We start from the raw sequence: 15,746 nt of genomic DNA on the forward strand, positions 1-15,746 counted from the left end.
GAGGACCTGTCCGAGATTATTTGGAGGTACTCCACATTAGAGTTCTCATGCCATGATTCCGACACTAGTTGCATCACCACCCGCTCAGTCAGCTAGAGGTAGGGGTCAGGGAGCTAGAGGTAGAGGTCATGCCACTAGAGGTGGAGGCCAGCCAACAGGAGGCCGTCCTAGAGATATGGTTCAGGTTGGTGGGGACCATCCTCGATGCTATGCTTTTCCAGCCAGGCTTGAGGCTGAGTCATCTGACGCAGTTATCATAGGTATGGTTTCAATTTGTAGTAGAGATGCCTCAGCTCTATTTGATTCGGGTTCTACTTAATCCTACGTGTCATCCTATTTTGCTTCATATTTGGTTGTGCCTCGTGATTCTTTGAGTACTCCCATGTATGTGTCCACCCTTGTGGGAGATGCTATTGTTGTAGATCGCGTTTATTATTCGTGTGTTGTTACCATTGGGAGTCTTGAGACTCGTGTAGATCTCTTACTTCTCGATATAGTCGATTTTAATGTCATTTTGGGGATAGATTGGCTGTCATTTTATCATTTTATATTGGACTGTCATGCCAAGACAGAGACCTTAGCCTTTCTAGGGTTTTCTCAATTGGAGTGAAGAGGGACTCCAGGCCATTCTACCAGCAAGGTTATCTCTTATGTGAAGGCTTGGCATATGGTCGAGAAGGGGTGTCTAGCTTATTTGGCTTGTGTCCGCGATTCCAGTGTGGAGGTTCCTTCTATAGATTTTGTGCTAGTTATTCATGAGTTCCCAGAGGTGTTTCCTGCAGACCTACCGAGGATGCCACTCGACAGAGATATCGACTTCTGTATTGATTTGGCTCCGAGCACTCAGCCCATTTCTATTCTGCCATACCGTATGGCCCCGCAAGAGTTAAAAGAATTGAAGGAGCAGTTGCAAGACTTGCTTGATAAGGGCTTCATTAGACCTAGTGTCTCGCCCTGGGATGCGCCCGTGTTGTTTGTGAAGAAAAAGGATGGATCGATGAGAATGTGCATAGATTATCGCTAGTTGAACAAAGTCACCATCAAGAACAAGTATTCATTGCCAAGGATTGATGACTTATTTGATCAACTTCAAGGTGCCAAGGTATTTTCAAAGATTTATTTGAGGTCTGGCTACAATCAGTTGAGGATTATGGCATCTGATGTCCCTAAGACATCTTTTCTGACTCGGTATGAACATTATGAGTTTCTAGTGATGTCATTGGGCTGACAAATGCCCCAACAACATTTATGGATTTGATGAACCGGGTGTTCAAGCTATATCTGGATTCCTTGTGATTGTGTTTATTGAAGACATCTTGATCTACTCCCTCAGTTGAGAAGAGCATGAGCAACATTTTTGGATCGTTCTCTAGACTCTGAGAGACAACAGTTATATGCTAAGTTTTCAAAATGCGAGTTTTGGTTGAGCTCAGTCGCCTTCTTGAGGCATATTGTATCAGTAAAGGGTATTCAGGTCGATCCTAAGAAGATTGAGGCTGTCAAGAACTGGCCTAGACCCACATCAACTACAGAGATCCAGAGTTTCTTGGGATTGGTGGGTTATTACCACCAGTTTATAGAGGAGTTCTCATCTATAGCAGCTTTATTGACCAGGTTGACCCAGAAGGGCGCCCCATTCAGAGTGTGAGGCGAGCTTCAAAAGCTCAAGACTGCTTTGACTACGGCGTTGGTGTTGGTGTTGCCCACAGGTTCAGGTCCTTATACAGTTTTTTGTGACGCATCTTGTATTAGGCTTGGTGCGATATTGATGAAGGGTGGCAAGGTAATTGCATGTGCTTCACGACAGCTGAAGGTTCATGAGAAGAACTACCATGGTCATGACTTAGAGCTTGCAGCCATTGTTCATGCGCTGAAGATTTGGAGGCACTATCTTTATGGCGTTTCGTGTGAGGTGTTTAAGGATCATCGGAGTTTGCAGTATTTGTTCAAGTAAAAGGAGCTCAATTTGAGGTAGAGGAGGTGGTTAGAACTATTGAAAGACTATGATATCACTATCTTGTCTCATTCCGGGAAGGCCAATGTGGTAACCGATGCTTTGAGTAGGAAGTCGGTGAGTATGGGCAGCCTTGCATACATCCTAATCGGTGAGAGACCGTTTGCATTAGATATTCAGGCCTTGGCCAATCAGTTCGTGAGGTTGGATGTTTCTGAGCCCAGTCGTGCTCTAGCCTGTACGGTCGCTCGGTCTTCATTATTTAAGCGCATCAAAGAGCGATAGTATGATGACCCTCATTTGCTTTTCCTTAGGGATACACTGTGGCACGGTGATGCCAAGCAAGTTCTGGTTGGAGATGATGGAGTTTTGAGAATGCAGGGTCGTGTTTGTGTGCCTAATGTGGATGGACTTCGTGAGTTGGTTCTAGAGTAGACCCACAGTTCCCGGTATTCTATTCATCTGGGCGCCGCCAAGATGTATCAGGACTTGCGGCAGCATTATTGGTGGAGGATAATGAAGAAAGATATATTAGCACATGTGGCTCGGTGTCTAATTTGTCAGCAAGTAAAGTATGAGCATTAGAGACCTGGTGGTTTGCTTCAGAAGATACAAATTCCTGAGTGGAAGTGGGAGCGTATCACTATGGATTTCATTGTTGGACTCCCATAGACTCAGAAGAAGTTCGATGAAGTTTGGGTTATTGTGGATAGACTGACCAAGTTAGCACATTTCATCCATGTGGTAGTTACCTATTCTTCAGAGCGGTTAGCAAAGATTTATATCCGCAAGATCGTTCGTATTCACGGTGTGCCCGTGTCTATCATTTGTGATCGAGGTGTGTAGGTTACCTCGTATTTCTGGAGGGTAGTGCAATGTGAGTTGGGCATGCAGGTTGAGCTGAGCACATCATTTCATCCTCAGACGGACGGGCAGTCCGAGCGCACTACTCAAATATTGGAGGATATGCTCCGTGTATGTGTTATTGACTTTAGAGGTTCATGGGATTAATTCTTGCCACTTGCAGAGTTCGCTTCCAACGACAGCTATCAGTCGATCATCTAGATGGCTCAATACGAGGCATTATATGGTGGACGGTATCGATCACCGGTTGGATGGTTTGAGCCAAGGAAGGCTCGATTATTGGGTACAGATTTGATACAGGATGCCTTGGAATAAGTCAAGATCATTCAGGATAGACTTCGCTCAGCTCAGTCCAGGAAGAAGAGTTATGCCGACCGTAAGGTCCGTGATGTTGCATTCATGGTCGGAGAGAGAGTGTTGCTCCATGTGTCACCCATGAAGGGTGTAATGAGGTTTGGAAAGAAGGGCAAGTTGAGCCCCAGATTCATCGGGCCTTTTGAGATTCTTGAGCGAGTGTGATAGGTGGCTTACAGACTTGCGTTGCCACTTGGTTTATCAGCGGTCCATCCAGTATTCCATGTGTCCATGCTTCGGAAGTATCACAACGATCCATCCTACATGTTAGACTTCAGTACTGTCCAGCTGGACAAGGATATGAGGAGGAGCTGGTAGCTATTCTAGGCTGGAAGATTCGTCAGTTGAGATCGAAGAGTTATCCTTCAGCTCGAGTGAATTGGAGAGGTTAGCCCGTTGAGGTAGCTACCTGGGAGTCCGAGTCTGATATGCGTAGTAGATATCCCAACCTTTTCACCAGCTCATGTACTTTTCTATGCCTGTTCGAGGACGAATGGTTATTTTAGACGTGGAGAATGTGATGACCCGAAAGGTCATCTGTGTTTTAGAACTAAACTCTCTGCTTTTAAGACTAAAAAAATTCCATTTTACCCTTCTTGATTTGCGTGTGCAGTTCGGGCATGTTTCCGAAAAGCTTTTATGTTAAACAGAATTTGTTTGGCTATTTGAATATCGGGTCCGTATTTTGGTTCCGGAACCCGATATAGGTCCAATATCACATTTATAACTTGTCTATAAAATTTGATGAGAAACGAAATTGGTTTGAAATTGTGAAGAAAAGCTCACAATTGTTGAACTAACAGGCTTAGGGAATTTTTCGCAAATGTGAAGATAGGTTTCCAAATGCGAATCCTGTTCCCCTCGCAAAAGAGACAAAGTTTTCGGAAATATGAAGCCCATCCCCAAGTCAACATCGCAAACGCAACCCAGGGATCGCAATTGAGATACCTCTGATCCCTGCTAATGTCGTAACTGTGACCCTGGTGTTAGCAAATGCGACGCCAGAGGCACCAGCACACCAGATTCTATCTTACTATCCAAAACATTCTAAGACATGTCTGAACATCTGAGCCCTCGGGGCTCCAAACCAAATATCCACAAAAGTCTAAAAATATCATACGAACTCCCTCATGTGATCCAAACACAACAATAACTGTAGAACTACGAATTGGACACCAAAACGCATGAATTTCAAAGAAAATGCCAAGAACTTCTAGAATTGCAACTAAGCATCTGAATCCTATCAATTCAACTCCAAATGATACCAAAATTTTCATACAAGTTCTAAATAGAATAACATACCTATTACAACACCCAAAATCAAATTATGGACCCAATAGCCAAAAGTCAACCTATGGTTAATCTTTTGAACCTCAAATTGCCAATTTTCGGCAAAACAACACAAATCAACCTACAGACTTCTGAATTCGACTATGGTATATGCCCAAGTTCAAAATCACAATACAAAGCTATTTGAGCTATCAAAACATTGTTCTAGGGCCGTTCTCACAAAAGTCAAAGTTTGGTAAACATTCCTAACTTAAGCTTTTAAGTCAAGAACCACATGGTCTAAATCAACCAAAAATCTTCCCAGAACGAAAAAACCTGAAGGTCATAACACACATGTATGAAGCATCAAAAGGAAAACGAGGTGCAATTACATAAAATGATCGGTCGGGTCGTTACTTTCTCTCCTTCTTAAAACAAACGTTCATCCGCGAATGTGCATAAGACATACCTTAAGTGAGGAAAAAATGAGCATAACGACTCCGCATAATGTGATCGGTCTCCAGATTACCTCCTCGACTGGATGACCCCTCCATTGAACCTTCATCGAAGCAATGTTGTTTGATCTCAACTTCTAAACCTGTCAGTCCAAGATAGCCACTGACTCCTCAACATAAGTCAAATCCTTATCTAGTTAGACTGAGCTGAAATCAAATACATGGGACAAATCACCATAATAAATTCCAGAGCATAGAATCATGGAACACCAACAGATAAGCTAGGTGGCAATGCAATCTTATAGGCCACCTCACCAACCCTCTCAAGGATCTCACAAAGTCTGATATACCTAGGGCTCAACTTGCCCTTCTTCCCAAACCTCATCACACCTTCATGGGTAGAACCCAAAGCAAAACCTGCTCTCCAACCATAAATGCTACATCACGAACCTTCCGATCAGCATAACTCTTCTGTCTAGACTAGGCTGTACATAGCCAATCCTGAATCAACTTGAGTTTTTCCAAGTCATCTCTAACCAAATATGTGACCAATAACTTATCTTTTCCCGTCTCAAACCAACCAACTAGAGAACAACACCGTCTCCCATATAGGGCCTCAAAAGGAGCCATCCGAATACTCAATTGGTAGTTATTATTGTAGGAAAACTCTGCAAGTGGCAAGAACGGATCCCAAGAACCCTCAAAATCCAAAACATAGGCACGAAGCATATCCTCCAATATCTAAATGGTGCGCTCGGACTGCCCGTTTTTCTGGAGATGAAATGTTGTACTTAACTCAATCTGTGTGCCTAACTCATACCGTACGGCCCTCCAGAAGTGCAATATAAACTTTGTGCCCCGATAAAAGATAATGGATATAGGCACGCCATGAAGTCGGATAATCGTTTAGATATAGATTTGAGCCAACTACTATGAAGAATAGGTAGTCACCACTAAAATTAAATGAGCTGACTTGGTCAACCTATATACAATCACCCATACTGCATCAAATTTATTCTAAGCCTATGGGAGCCCAACCACAAAGTCCATAGTAACACGCTCCCACTTCCACTCGGGAATCTCAAGTCTCTAAAGAAAACTTCCCGGCCTCTGATGCTCATACTTCACTTTCTGAAAATTAGGGAACTGAGCTACATACTCCACTATGTCTTTCTTCATTCTCCTCAACTAATAATGTTACCTCAAATCCCGATACATCTTAGCGGAACCCGGTTGAATGGAGTACCGCGAACTATGGGCCTCCTAAAGGATCACCTAACGCAGCCCATCCACATTGGGCACATACAATCGGCCCTGCATTCAAAACACACCATCATCTCTGATAGAAACCTCCTTGGCATTGTCGTGGTGAACTGTGTCCTTAAGGACAAGCTAACGGGGGTCATCATACTGACTCTCTCTGATGCGGTCATATAAGGAAGACCGAGAAACCACGCAAGCAAGAACCTAGTTGGTCTCCAAAACATCCAATCCTAACAGTGTGATTGGCCAAGGCCTGACATCTATGGCTAGTGGCCTCTCTGCTGTCGGTAGATATGCCAAACTAACCATAATCTCCGCCTTTGGATTGAAGGAATCGGCCACCATATTGACCTTTTCGGGATGATATAAAATAGTGATATCATAGTCTCTAAGAAACTCTAACAACCTCCGCTGCCGCAAATTAAGATCTTTCTGCTTGAACAAATTATGTAGACTACGGTGGTCGGTATAGACATCACATGGGACACCGTACAAATAGTTCCACGAAATCTTCAATACATGAAAAATAATTGCCAATTCAATGCCGTGGATCGGATAATTATTCTCATGGACCTTCAACTACCTAGACATGTAGGCAATCACCCTAATGTCTTGCATCAACACCACGCCAAGGCCAACACGTGATGCATCATAGTACACAGTGTAGGACCCCGAACTCGTAGGCAACACCAACACTGGGCCTATAGTCAAAGTAGCCTTGAGATTTTAAAAGATCACCTCACACTCCTCGGACCATCTGAATGGAGTACCCTTCTGGGTCAATCTGGTCATAGGTGCAGCAATGGATGAGAAACCCTTTATGAAACGGCAATAATACCCGGCCAAACCAAGGAAACTCCAAATCTCAGTAGCTGAAGACGATCTGGGCCAAGTCTGAACTACTTCAATCTTCTTCATATCTACTTTGATCCTCTCACTCGACAAAACATGACTCAAAAATTTCACTAAATCAAGCCAGAATTTACACTTAGAGAATTTTGCATACATCTTCTTCTCCCTCAAGGTCTGGAGCACGATCCTCAGATGCTGCGCATGATCCTCCCGACTATGGAAGTACACCAAGATGACGTTAATAAACACAATTAGAAATGAATCAAGATATAGCTGGAATACAACTATAAGCATGCGCATAGAACTATCCTTCTTTGTTACATCTCGCATTTTTCGTACATTAAAGTTTCATATTTAGTTAATTGATGTAGGCTCGAGGATGAGATTTTCTTGAGATTATAAGCATTTATGCTATTTATATCAAGCAATAAGTAAGTGTTGCGAAAGATAAAGGGTAAACGAATCAAAGAAAATGAGTTTCGTTGAAGATTGTCGATTTGGGATAAAATACGGTCCAAGCGATAATACCCGATATTTATGGACTAGTACCATACAAGGTACCATCTGACCATGATAGTATGATGTATAATGTGTATTAAAAATAAGTAGTATTTTAAGTAATTTAAGATAATTTTTAATTATGTGTGTAATTGGTTAATTATAGGTTTAATGGGATATTAACCATGGAATTAATAATTTGTGGATAATTGTAGGTGGGGACAAGTTCCCCTCCCCATCCCCCCCACGTTGCAGAAAATAGAGTAACACTTAAATAACTCTTGCCGTTAGACAAACTACTTAGTAGGCACATGGGCAACAATCTTAAGGCAAATAAACGTAAGAAGTGAAATTATTCTAGTCATCTATAACTTATCTTCAAAAGATATCAAATTCATTTTTTGGCAAGGAATTATACAGAAAGGAAAAACAAGGAATGAAAGTGAGGGAATTTTTGAAGTTCATATGAGACCTCATGTTACTATAGTGACGGTAGTCTTAGATTTGTAAAGCAATTCATATGAAATTGCACTGCGTAATAACAACAGGACTTTGCAACTCTAACGGAGTACGGTGCAATCCTTCTCAAGAATATCATACAGATTTTTTCCTACTCCAGGTATGTTAAGGCTAAGCCCTTCCTTCATTTTGGCATGATCTCGTAATTATACGAGTTTGATAACGAGGTATAACGAGAAATTCATACCCCTAAATTTATGTATATTTCCTAGTCTCATAAGTTACAGTATTCTCCCTTATCGGGACTTCATATTCATTGGAGTATTGTCTTATTCCAGGCAATAGAGTAGGGAGTCTATATATATATAGTATTACAGTATTTTCATTACAATCGAGCTATAATCGATGGGCAGGCCCCTATTGGGCAACCTCTGAGCAGATGGTAAGTTATATACCGAGCCTACTATGGCCGAGAGCCTATGAGTGAGCCTAGTTGGCCGAGATACAGAGCCTAGTATGGCCGAGTGCCTATGAGCGAGCCTACTACGACAGAGCAGTTATACACATATACCGAGCCTTATAGGGTTGGAAAACTATTTTACTTACTATATTGAGAGAGTTGAGTCAGTATCAGCACGTAAGCATATCTTTAGATTATCTTTGACTTCAGTTACTTTCAGTTATTATATTATCAATTCAGTTTCAGCTTTTAGTTATATTATTGCCTCGCATACTCGGTACATTATTTTATATTGACTTTTTTCTTGGGGACGCTGCATTTCATGTATGCAAGTTTAAACAGACAGACGGGTAGACCTCCTTAGTAGGTATTGTACGAGTTCAGCTTTATCAGTAAGCTCCACGTCCTTTGGAGTTGTCGGGTTTAGAGTTCTGTATACATTTTGTGTATATATGTATATAGGTTTGTCACACCCCTTTTTACACATCACTAAACACTCTTAAATAAATAAAAGAGATGTGAAGCTCAAAAGAGGTTTCAGTTAGAAAGTAACAAAATTGTGTTCAAAAGGAAATAACTCAGAGTCGCTCCTGACATTGGTTTCAGTGGATAGGAATGGACCTTAATCTGTAGAATGAAATTTATGAATTCCAAAATCGATAGTCGAACAAAACATAGAAAATCAGAGATCTCAAATAGCACCTCGTTGACTCAAATATGGATGGGAACAGCAGGCCACGAACCTCGAACAACGAACTAATCATCAGAATCTCCACGGTGCTTCAATGAAATTCCATGACGGAAAATCGCAACAAAAACTAAAAATAAATTTTTTTGTTTTTGTATTTCGAATTTGAAGTCCAAGGCTAGGGATTTTTAGTTCACACCCCGTCGCAACAGTAATAGTAGCTGTCGTTGGTGGTCAACTCTGGCGGACAGCGGAGAGGACGCAGAGAGCAAGGGAGCTAGCCATTCTTCTCTAAGATTCCACTGTTTGGTTTTTAGAAGAGATCATACGGCTGTTGGTTTGATGGCGTGAAGAAGAAGATGAGGTGGGATGGTGAGCAGCTCTTTGGAGATGAGGAGGTCTGGTGGAGATGATAGCGGCGGCGACTGGCTTTTCGCGGGGAGATGGCATTAAGGAGATGGGTTTTTCGCTGGGTTGTGGAGTGTGCTTAGGTTTTAGGTCTTGTCTTGGTTCATTGGAGAAGATGAAGACTTAGGGTTTTATGGGTTTAGGGTGTTGTCTAACTTGGGCCTCTTGCAAGAATTTAGTTGGGCTAAAAAAATTCTACAAAATTGGGCTAAGAAAAGGTTAAAAATTCAATTTAAATACCAATAAAACTATAAAAACTTTTAATTGATTTTTATAAATTATTAAAATTAAAAATAAAAACTAAAAATTAAAGTTGAAACTATTTTGGTATTTTCAAGGATTATATTAGAATAAAAATAGGATAAAAGTAATATATCCTTCTAAAATATCTAATACGTGAATTAAGTAGAGAAATATGGAACTATTTTTGTAATTTTCAATTTTTGTTCTTAAAATAAAATAAAATAGTTAAAACTAGCTAAAATAGCGATATTAGGTTTAAACTAAATATCTAAAAGCTAAAATGAGTATCTTGGGGAGGGTCAAAAATTACATGTCTACAAGGTTATGGGTAGGTCGGAGCCCTGTTCCGATCACAGTACATCCATCAGTAGAGGCTTGTAGACATAACCTGTCAGTTAGTGTTGTATGTTGGGCCATAGTTCATTTTTCAACTATAGTTGTTATGACGGCCTTGCCGGCCTAGCTTTATATTGATGTTTAGCCAGTGGTAGTTTACGTTCGGTTTTATATTTGGTTTCGCAAATTATCTTGCAATATGTGGCCCCATGGCAAAAAAATGACATTATATGTTCAGAGTCCCTTATTCACAAGTTGATACGCAAGGATAGATGACGCACCGGGTGCCAGTCTCGCCACGCAGGTTCGAGGCGTGATATTCTTCTTCCCAAACATTACCGGAGAACCCCAAGGCTACACACTAGGCCAAATGAAATACTTATCAAGAAACTCTTGCAACTTCTCCTTTAACTCCTTCAACTCTACTATGGCCATATGATATGGTGGAATAAAATGGGCTGAGTGCCCGACAACAAGTTAATACCAAAATCGATGTCCCTATCGTGCGGCATGCCTAGAAGGTTTACTGGAAATAGATCTGGGAAGTCTCTCGCTACCATAACTGACTCAACGGTAGGAGTACCAACACTAACACAACCCTGCTAGGAACATAATCTAATGTGCCCTTCCACTGTAACCGCGGAAAACCTGGTATAGCCAGCGTCACAATCTTGGCATGACAATTCATAATAGCATGATAGGGCGACAACCAATCCATGCCCAAGATAACATCAAAGTATACCATATTGAGAAACAATAGATCATTGGTCTCAAAACAACCAATAAAACTAAACATGACCGGTACAGACGCTCTATAATAATAAATCTCCCATAGGCATGAACACATAAACAGGAGAACTCAAAGAATCATGAGATATATCCAGATACAAAGCAAAGTAAGATGACACATATGAATAAGTGGATCCAGGATCAAATAAGACTGATGCATCTCTATGACAAACCAAAACCATACCTGCAATGACTGCATCTGAAGCAACTGCCTCCGCTTTACCCAAAAAAGCATATAATCTAGCCTGACCTCCACTTCTAGGGCGGCCTCTACCCACTTGTCCCCCACCCCTAGCTGGCTGTGCGGATGGAGCAGCAACTGGAGCATCAACCATGCACTGTGATGTCTGTGGACCTGGTTGAATCCGTAGAGCCTGAGTAGTCTATAGTGGTGCACTCTTCCTGAGTCTAGGGCATCCCCTTACCATATGTTGGGTATCACTATACTCATAGAAATCTCTCGGTAGGCATGGCTTCTGGGACTGGCTCAGGCTTGGTCAGTTGGACTTACGCTAAAGTCATCCTGTGTAAGAGGTGCACTAGAGAGTGGTTGAGCAAATTGTGCAACTTGAGGCCTCGCGATAGCTAGAGCACCAATAGAAGCTGGAAGTGCTGAATGAATTGGATGGTTCACATAGCCTCTACCATGATGGGTTGTAGCTGTTGCGTGGCCACTACAAAACCCTCTATTACTTCGAGGCATTTTGGCTTCCCTATCCTCTCTCTCACGGCCCTGCATAACCTCCAACCTCCGTGCGATCTCTACCACCTACTGATATGGGGTATCTATCTCCAACTCTAGAGCCATGCTGAATCTAATACCATAGTTGAGCCCTCGATTAATCGGCAGACTCGCTTTCTGAATATAGGTACCAAGGCAGGTGAATGTATGGACAAATCACTGAATCTGATAGCATACTCTAGCAGCGTCATAGTAGCTTGGCGTAGCTGCTCAAACTTCGCGCGCCATACATCCCGAAGGCTTTGGGGAACAAAGTCTCTCAAGAACATCTCTGAGAACTAAGTCCATGTAAGTGAAGTTGCATCGGCTGGGCTTCGCTTCACGTAAGCCTACCGCTGCTGATACATTGCTCCTGACAGTTGGAAGGTAGTAAAAGCAACTTCGTTCGCCTCCCAATACGCATGATGTGGAGAGTATGATGGCACTTCTCTAGAAAACCTTATGCACCTGACCACTAAAAGTAGGAGGCTGATACTTCTTGAACCTCTCAAGTCTAAGCTTCTCCTTATCAGATGCTACTGCCCTAACCTCGGGCTAAATCGGAACAAGAGGCTTCACTAGCATAACCTCTAGGACCTGATCATCATGGACCCACTGATTTAGAGTACGAGCCGCAGGAGTCTAAGCTCCTCCCCTAGCTTGAGATGTATCTAGAGTAAGTAGAATCAACCCTGCCCGAGCTAGAGTACCGAACATGCTCAAGAAGTGTGCTAGGATCTCCTGAAGTGCAGGGATGACAATAGGCACCTTGGGTGCCTGACCCCCAACTGGAGCTACTGGCGGCTACTCTGTCGGAGCTTGGTAAGGTACTCTATCTGCACCACGTGCCCCTCCTCTACCTCTACCCATTCTCTCACGGCTCTAGCTGGGGCGCGACTGTCTGATCATCTGATCCAGCATTGCGTGTCCTCACCATTCGTGAAAGAATAGAAAGTTAAAGATTTATATTTTGATGTCAACCAATTCGCACGATAATGAATCAAAGAAGTGGAGTTTTCTTAACATTTGTGTAGCCTCTCAAAGATAAGTATAGATGTCTCCATACCGATCCGCAAGATAATACAAAACCTGCTTATGACTCGTAACACCTATGAACCTAAAGTTCTGATGCCAACTTGTTACAATCTCAATTTTCCACTTTAGGATGTCGTAATGGCACCTAGTCTCTAAGACTAGGTAACCCTAAAATTCAATAATTACTTGACAGATATAATCAACAGAAATACTAAAGCAATACTTATAAACTCATGTAAACTTCCATAAAAAAGATCTCAACAACACTCTTCCCAAAATTGGTGGAACTGAGTCATAAGCTCTATTGAAGGAAATAACTTCAACTAGGCATATAAGAGCAAAACAACAAGTAAGAGATAGAATAAGTGTTAAAAAAGTCAAATAAGGCATGTAAGGATAGATTAACACAAGTAAGAGTAGATTGATAAAAGAGAATTAAAACATGATATGACAATTCAATTAAAGGCAATGAAAGAGTCCAAATAACCTAAACTGGTCAAATGCCACATATAACCCGTATACCCCACTCGTCACCTTGCGTACACGACTTTCAAATAACTGGAATAACACAATCAAGAGGGGTATTTCCCCCACCTAAAGTTAGGCAAGATACTTAACTCAACTAGGCCAATTCAACCCTCGAAAATAGCTTTTTCCCTAAAATTCGCCTCCATACAGCTCAAATCTAACCAAATTTTAAATTAATATCATCAAACAATGCAAGGGGAAACAATTATAATAGATAAAGCTATGATCTTTATACACTTAACAAAGTCAACAAAACTTAACTCGGGGCCCATCCTATCAAAACCTGGGTCCAAGGGCAGATTCCAACTACTTAACCCAACGAGTCCATATATATTATTAGATTCAAAATCCGAGGCCAAATTGACCCTCAAAAGTCAATTTGATTTTTCAAAAACTTGCCAAAATTTCCCAATGTTTCTTCTTTGATTCACATAAATTTGATGTTAAATCTAAGATATAATCATGAAATATAGTTGGAAATTGATTAGAATTACATATCCAGTGTTTGTAGATGAAAATCCCCTCGCTAAATTGCCTCCTATAGAGTCTTGGGTTCTAAAATGAGAGAAGTGAGACTAAATCCCGAATTTTCTAACCTTTTGTACAATTGCAATTGTCGCAATTGTGACACGGGTTCACAATTGCGAAGAAAAGCTCGCAATTGCGGCACTGACATACTTAGGGAATTTATCGTAAATGCAAAAATGGGTTCACAAATGCAAAACCTTATTCCCCTCGGAAAAGTTACAAAGTTGTCACAAATGCGAACCTAGACCTGCCCCAATTCAACATCTCAAATGCGACCGAGGAATCCCAATTGTGATAACTGTGATCCCCTTCTAAGGTCGCAATTGTGACCCTGGTGTTCATAAATGCGACACCAGAGGAACCAACACACCAGATTCTGTTTTTCAGTCCAAAATATTCCGAGACATGTTCGAAACTCATCCGATCCCTCAGGGCTCCAAACCAAACATCCACAAAAGTCGAAATATATCATACAAACTCGCTTACATGATCAGAACACAAAAATAACGTCTAGAACTACGAATCGGACACCAAAACACATGAATTTCAAAGTAAATTTCAAGAACTTCTAGATTTACAACTAAGCATCTAAATCATATCAACTCAATTCCAAATGATACCAAAATTTGCACACAAGTCCTAAATAGCTTAACAGATATATCTAAAAGTCAAACTACGGTCAAACTTCTAAACCTCAAATTGCCAATTTTCGGCAAAATAACACAAATCAACCTACGAACTTCCGAATTCGATTCCGGGCATACTCCCAAGTCCAAAATTGCGATACGAAGCTATCGAATCCATTAAAACACCGTTCCCGGGTCGTTTTCACAAAATTCAATGTTTGGTCAATATTTCTAACATAAACTTCGAAGTCAAGAACAAAATGGACTAAATCAACCCGAAATGTTTTTGGAACGAATCAAACCAACCCCGAACATTGTAAAATCATAAAAACACATGTGTGAAGCATCAAAAGGGCAAACGGGGCGCAAGATCACCTGATTCCAACTATTAAACATTCCAAAAGTCGGGATATTCATCATTTTTCACCATTTTCAAGTCTGAGCTCGGCGTAGAGGCGGTTTTGAAGAGGTTTTTCATCTCAACTTCATTGGTTAGTAAAATTTAACTTATTTTTACTACATTTCCATAAACACCCACTAATTTTAACCTTTCATCTAGGATGTTTTACGGTAGAAATTATTGATTAAGGTAATAATTGGAGATTTTGAGAAATTGAGATTTACGCTTCAAATTGAGGTTAGATTTCGAAATAAAACACATAACCAAGCTTAGGGGTGAATGGGTAATTTTTGTCCGAATCTCCATGCCATGACTCAAAATCCTACTAGCCGTGATGGCACATAATCAAACTCGCTAGGTAAGCCAGTTAACAATAAACCAGAGCAAATGATGTTTATTAAGAGAAGAAATGACAATACAACTGAACTATTATTCAAAGAATTTCCAAGGACTGGTAGTACAAATCATGAGCTTCTAAGATTTAGATTTTTACAAGATTAGATTGAAATAATTATAACATCTATTTGAAATGTAAATGAACAGAATACGAATATAATGCTACCAAGGACAAGTGATAACCATAACTAGAATGTACGTACATTTTCAAACTCAGCTTGTGCCGTACGCAATATCATCAGCATCCAACATCTGCATGCAAGGTGCAGAAGTGTAGTATGAGTACAACCGACCCTATGTACTCAATAAGTAACAAACCTAACCTTAGGTTGAAAGTAGTGACGAGCTGGGACAAGGGCCAGAGTCCAACTCCAATAACCAGCCACGGTTGATAACAGTATAATAAAAATGTTACAAGAAGATAACTCAGAGATAAGATGCTCAACTCATTCAAAGTTATGGAAAATAGGCATGATTTTCAAGTATTATAGTATATCCCAAATCCTTCACAGAAAACACGAAAAACACTTGAGTAAGTTTGAAAACTGTGATTTTCTGAAAACCTATCAACAATAACTAGGCTGTTTTCATTTCTCATATAGCATAAGGAAAGTACATCT

Source organism: Nicotiana sylvestris, chromosome 4 (assembly GCF_000393655.2).
Source record: "Nicotiana sylvestris chromosome 4, ASM39365v2, whole genome shotgun sequence".
Taxonomy (NCBI): Eukaryota; Viridiplantae; Streptophyta; class Magnoliopsida; order Solanales; family Solanaceae; genus Nicotiana; species Nicotiana sylvestris.